Source organism: Balaenoptera ricei, chromosome 1 (genome assembly GCF_028023285.1).
Source record: "Balaenoptera ricei isolate mBalRic1 chromosome 1, mBalRic1.hap2, whole genome shotgun sequence".
In the NCBI taxonomy this organism is placed as follows: Eukaryota; Metazoa; Chordata; class Mammalia; order Artiodactyla; family Balaenopteridae; genus Balaenoptera; species Balaenoptera ricei.
In genome coordinates, this window is record NC_082639.1 from 30,214,093 (window position 1) to 30,220,607 (window position 6,515).

Below are 6,515 nucleotides of genomic sequence, written 5' to 3' on the forward strand. Positions count from 1 at the left end.
GCTTGCACTCCCACAATTCTTTGGAAATATTTGCTTTCAGACATTTTGTATTATTGTGCAGTGTGCGTATTTCTGCATGGGAGCTTTGCAATTTTGAAAAGATACCAAGAGGAGCAGAAAAAGAGACTAAAGAAGTTTTGCTCATTCTTTAGCCCAGGTTAACGTGGAGCCTAATCTGCATACCCACCTGAGGGATTCTGGGACATTGCTGTGGCTCTCCTGGGAGTATTTACATGAAGGGTCTGCAAGGAGGATTTCGGGTGGTTGCTGGAGGGATCTCACACCCTATGCCATTAAAGGAATATGGAGAGCCAACCTGCAGCGCTAAAGAAGACACTCTGGGGAGGATGGCAATTGGAGGAAAGACACCCTAAGCCAAAGGAGTGGATAAGTATATGGCTCACTGTGCCAGTAAACAGGTAAGAGTCTCTTTAGTGCTGTCAAGAGCCTTGGTCACCCAGTAGGGAAGGACAGAAGACCCTAGAAGGGCCAGGGTAGAGTCCAGCTCCTGTGCCTGCTGACCAGTCCCTAGGAACTGACCCCAAATCCACCCGAATTTTTACATAAACCCTCTGGGATTTATAGACCACAGAGGCTTGGAGGTCTCCTCCGTCTAAACTGAGGGAGAGAGGAGGTGTACCCAGCAGGAGGATGGGCAAGGTCTAGGAACCAACACTGAAGCCTGGTCCATCCAGGGTTTCCGTTCACAGCCTGACCACCACCCAGTCTCCATTTCCATTCCTCCATCTCTGCCTGACCTTCTTTTTCTTCTTCCTTCATCCATCTTGCTCACTGTTCCTCTTCCCATTACCGCCAACAGTCACATTAAAATCTCTGACCTTTATGTAACATTTTTTGCTTTCTCCAGAGCACTTTTTGTACACAAATACTTCTTAAACTGGGGTGCATACGCCCTTGGGGGGCTGCCATCGATGGGCCAGAGAATTTGCAGAGCCATGTGACACACGTGGCCCATCTTGCTGGCATTAAAATTACCCAATGGTAAATAACTTAAAACACTGTCTTTGTGTTAAAAGAAACAACGTGGGTATATTATGGAGCAGAATGCAAAATGCACATAAAAGTTTAAGCTACAGTAAGACTTCAGATAAATTGTGAGCTTGTGGCAGGCTGCTTTAAGCTACACCCTCAAACCCCCAGGGTACCTGTTTACTCTCTTTTGCCATTAGGTTTGGCTTTGGTGGAAAAGTTGGAGAAGCTCTGACTTACTTTATCACATGAAATCCTCACAACAGCCCTTTCAAAGCAAGGCAGTCTTAGAGATGGAGGAACGGGGACCAGATATGCTGAGTAACTTGCCCCAAGTTACCCAGCAAGCAGGTGTCAGAGCCTAAACATTGTCTAGGTATTCTAACTCCAAGTCCAGTATTGACTCCACACCGAGGTACTGCCAGGCACATTGAACCACTGGGGGCAACAGTCCCTGGAGACAGGTAGTGCTGGGCCCACAGCTAGGGAGGATCCTCTGCAAATTTATAAAGTCCTCCCCCATAACCCATGGCTTCAAAATTCATAGGCAAGCAGGTGCTCCAAGCCTGGGGAGCTAAGACGCAGGTGGCTGCAATTCTGACATCACCCAGATAAGCCACTGTCAACTCTGGACCGCCAGCCTCAGAAGCTGAGGGCAGGGAGATTGGGAATTCTTGGTTGTTGAGATTGGCAGTTCTTTCTGGTAAGACTCAAAAGGCAAGGAGTTGACACATGGGGACCCAGGTGACCCTGCTCTCTTCCTCAGTGCTCAGGGCTATCAGGGCAGGTACTCAGCTCCCAAGCCACTGGGCCCAGCAGGACTGGAGTCAGCTGCCGAATGGTTGGCTGGAGCAGGATTTGAATCCAGGTCGGGCTGACTCCCAACCCCCAGCCCTTCCCACGCTGCCTGAGGTTATGAAAGGAGTTCCATCCCGGAGTCAGGATACCTGAGTTCTAGCCCAGCTTCTCCAAAAGGAGCTGTATGACTTGGGCCAGTGCCTTCCGAGTCTAGTACAGCGGGAAACACTCTAGCACCCAGGGGTTCAGAGGTGGCCAGAGCCACCTGGGTTCAAATCCCAGTTTTTCCACTCACTAGCTCTATAGTCTCAGGCAAGCTTTCACGTGCCTGTGCCTCAGTCTCCATACCTGTAAATGGGGACACGATTGGTGCCCAGCTCACAGGATCGTCGTGAGGATTAAATATCATCCACACAAGGCACTCGGAAGAGAGCCCGGTATGGAGCCGTGCTCAATAAAGGTGAGAGTGAAGGGGGTCAAGTGGCAGCCCCAAGGACCCACACCCTCACAGCAGTGAGTCTGATTGACAGGTGGGATGGGAGCCGCTGTGTCGGACCTAAACAGCTGCCTCTCCCTTTGTCCCCCAGCAGCTCAAACCCCAAGTCCCGTGGCTGGTATTCATTCAACAACTTTTTACTAAGTATCTGTTGCAGGAACGGGGACCCCTTCCAGGGCCTGAGAGTGGGCTCTTGTCTAACACTCGGAAATGAATTGTCCGAGGAGACATGTGCTGACAAAGCAGGAGACTTTATTGGGAGGGGGCACCCAGGCGGAGAGCAGGAGGGTAAGAGAACCCAGGAGAACTGCTCTGCTACATGGCTCGCAGTCTCGGGTTTTAGGGTGATGGGATTAGTTTCTGGGTTGTCTCTGGCCAATCATTCTGACTCAAGGTCCTTCCTGGTGGCGCACACATCACTCAGCCAAGATGGATTCCAGCGAGGAGGATTCTGGGAGAACATATGGACTGGCATCTCCTGTCTCCTTTTGACCTTTCCCGAATTCTTCTAGTTGGTGGTGACTTGTCAGTTCCGTGTTTCTTACCAGGACCTCCTGTTGTTACGATAACTCATGCAAGTGGCTACTATCTTGCCTGGCCAGGGTGGGTGGTTTCAGTCAGTGTTTCCCCTAACATATCTACCCTGGGCCAGGCATGGCTAGCGTATGGGGGACACAAAGGAGAGCAAAACCAGACGCAAACCCTGTGTGTCTAGAAGAGAGACAATTAACAGACCCACAAGGAAATGACAGCTAGTGGTAAATACTATGCGGGAAAATAACCCAGGGGGAGGGGATAGCGATGGGGAGGTGTTTTCAACGAGCTGTTTCGGGAAGCCCTCTCTGATAAACAAAGAAGTAGTAATCATTTATAAATAGTATTTAGCCGCCCTCAGCTTCAGAGCTCAGCCAGTTTCCCAGCTGGGAGAATCATTGGCATGGTGGTCACCCGTGTGATCCCAGAGGCCCTCAAGGAAGACAGGGAGGGTTTGAGCATTGCAGTAGGGGACGCCCTCATATCGGTGAGATATCGATTTTGGGGAAGGTGCTGGGGTTGATGGTCCACGAGTACACTCAGGTTGAAGGTAAAAAGCTGGGATTGGGATGCTGGATCCCGAGTACCGGCTGGGACACAGTACAAGGCCAATTGCAAGGTCCCATCTCTGAGGTGCGTCATCCGCAGGAACGCTTGAGACAAGAGGAGGTCTCAGATCACACACCGACAGAGCCAGCTTCAACAGTGAGAAAGTCATCTTAAAGTCAGACTGCTCAGCTTTCCAAATTGTGAAATAATGGCCTGAATTTAAATTTTCCAAGATAAATTCAGTGGTTTTGTTTTTTACTGTTTTTTACTGTTAATAGAGGTAGACCTATTCTGTGTTGTGTTAGAATTTACCTGTAAGTTATTTTAGTATCAGGTACATGAATGTTACTGTATATTTTACAGTATGATAGGATTACAACTGCACACAGTTCTAATCTAATTCTAATAAAAACACACTAGAGCCTTAAAAATATTGATAACATTTACAATATTGTAATACTATAAACAGTAATTATTAAGAAATAAAGAAGCAAGAAGATATAGGACTCAGAGAGAAGAACATTCCTGGCAGAGGAAACAGCACATGCAAAGGCCCTGAGAATGGGACAAGCCAAGGACTTTGGCTTTTATTCTCAGTGCGAGAAGGTAGATTGCTCTTTTTTTTTTTTTTTTTTTTCACTTTTGTCTGCGTTGGGTCTTCATTGCTGCGTGCGGGCTTTCTCTAGTTGCAGTGAGCGGGGGCTACTCTTCGTTGCAGTGTGCGGGCATCTCATTCCTGTGGCTTCTCTTGTTGCAGAGCACAGGCTCTAGGTGCGCGGGCTTCAGTAGTTGTGGCACGCGGGCTCTAGAGCACAGGCTCTAGATTGCTCTTTAAAGCAGACAACATAGCAGATGTTTTTCATGCCTATCAAATTCAAAATGCTAATCCACGAGTCCAGGGGGTTGACCCACCTTGTCCAAGGTCACTCACCACCCAAAAGTCCCTTCCTATTGAGACAGAAAAAAATAAAAATAGACTACGTAGTAGCCCAATGCATGTGAAAAGCCTTGTTTTCATCAACAGGAAGGGGGGGAAAATGAATCAACACAGCCTCCCCCTCATGCTGAACAGTCAGTCATAGTTAATGTACAGATCACAGAGGCAGGTAACTCATACATGCTTAGTAGCAAATGGAAAAATCAAAGCAAAATAAGTTAAAAAGAGATACAGCAAAGAGAAGGCGCCTCTTAAATCAGCCTTTTCGAACTGCTTCGGGGCACCCTGGAGGGTCCTGTGAAATACCACGCTCCAGCTTGCCAGTATTTGTGATGCAGGAGTGGCCCCGCCGAGGGCATGCACAGCTTCTCCCATGCCACCCGGGAGTTCAGATCGCTGTCCAGAGATGTTGAGATGACATGAAGCATGTGCCTCAGGCTGGCCATTGTGCTAGATGCCTTACCTGCCTTGTCTCCTTTAATCCACCCCAAAATCCTGGGAGGTAGGGAGGATCTTCCCCATTTTACAGATAAGAACACTGAGTCCCAGAGAAGTTAAGCTAAAGGGATGAAGTTTACGTTAATTTGAATCCTGGCCAATTCAGGAAATTTGTAAGACCGTAGTTAAGAGTGGAAAGATTGGCCCAGAGATGGGAAATTGGAAATGATGAGGCCAAGCTTTGAAGAGAGAAAAGTGTAGAGAAGCGACGTTTGTTGGGGCACAAGGCAAGGCATCTTTCTCCTGTGTCTCATTCAGTCTGTGTGACTGCTCTGCAGGACAAGGATTGTTAGTCCTACATTCAAGATGAGGAAACTGAAGCTCAGAGGGACTGATGGACCTGCCCAAGGTCGCCGGCTAGTAGCAGAGCCCAGATTCCAAGCCAGGTGTGCCTGGTTCCATAGCCCACAGCTGCTCCTGCACCTGGTCACGGTGCCTGGTGTGATGGGACTAGCCTGTCCTGGGACTCACTGCACCTGGGCTGTGGCCCCAACTTTTCCAGTGACTTGCCGTGTGACCTTGGGCCTGTCGCTCCCCTCTCTGAGTCTCAGTTTCCTCTTCCATAAAATGTGGAGGTGGGTGGGGTGATCTCCAAGGCCCCCTTGACAGTATGCCTCTGAGTCTGTGACAATCAAAAAGCAAAACACAGAACAAGACTGATCCACTGCTAACTCCTCCCGCCCTAGGCAGCCCACGAGAGAGGGCAGCAAAATCCCCGCTGCCTTGTCTGTGTCCCAATCTCACCCTGACCCCTCCCACTACCCTTGCTCTCTGAGCTTCCCACCCTGCACAGTCAGAGGTCTGCCCTCATCCTTGCTTCCTCCTTCTCCCTCCCCCCATACCCCACATCTGCTCCAAACTAAATCCAGTCCCCTCTCTCTCATTGGCTCCTCCTGTAATGGCCCCCATGGTCTCCACCCCAGGACATGTGCTTGATCCCTCCCCATCTCTCCCACAGGCCATGCAGAGCCCTATACTGGTCCCCTGGCCCCAGTTTCGTCCATGAGAGTGGCCAGGATCTTTGTTGAATCAGATCTTTTACATGCCCCCAATCCTGCAATGGCTCCCAAAAAGCCTATAGGATAAATTCTTTAGCGTGACATTTGACATTCAAAACCCTTCAAGGTATGGCCCTAATCAGCCTTAATCAATTAATTTCCTCCCACCATCCCGCTCCTCCTCATTCCCGCCTACACGTCAGTCACGGGTTCTGCTTTGCCACCTCACTGCCTGTGTACGCTATTTATTCTTCCAGTTAGTATTTCCAGCCCTCCTCTCCTCTCCACTCCCCACCTGATTCAAATGCCTTCCTCCCAAACACCCCAGAGAGGTCACAATCCTTCCTTTCCCTCTGTTCCCAAGAATCTTTTTACAGCCGTGATTTATTTGATTCCATACCTCCAGTGCCTGGCACCGAGCCTGACATATGGAATGGATGTAGATTCATGTTTGATGGTTGAATGGAAGTTTGACATCTCATTCCTTCGGGGGCCAGGGATTTGTTTTTGTCTAGCCTATCAGGTTACCCAAGAAAGCTCTGTCCATCACCCAAAGCACTGCTGCCCACATAAGCAAGGCCTCCCAATGTCCCCTTTGCCCACGCCCAGGAGTCCTGCCAGCTTGGTACCCAGATGCTCTCTCTCTCTCTCTCTCTCTCTCTCTCTCTCATTGTCCCCCTCCCCTGGTCGGTGAAGACACTGAGCCTCTCCCTCC

At 49.5% G+C, this 6,515-nt stretch overlaps 1 pseudogene; it reads left to right on the top strand.

Annotated features, from left to right (window-relative positions):
- Positions 1-3,221: 3,221 nt before the first annotated feature.
- Positions 3,222-3,576, top strand: LOC132376054 (acylphosphatase-1-like; annotated as a pseudogene).
- Positions 3,577-6,515: the final 2,939 nt, after the last annotated feature.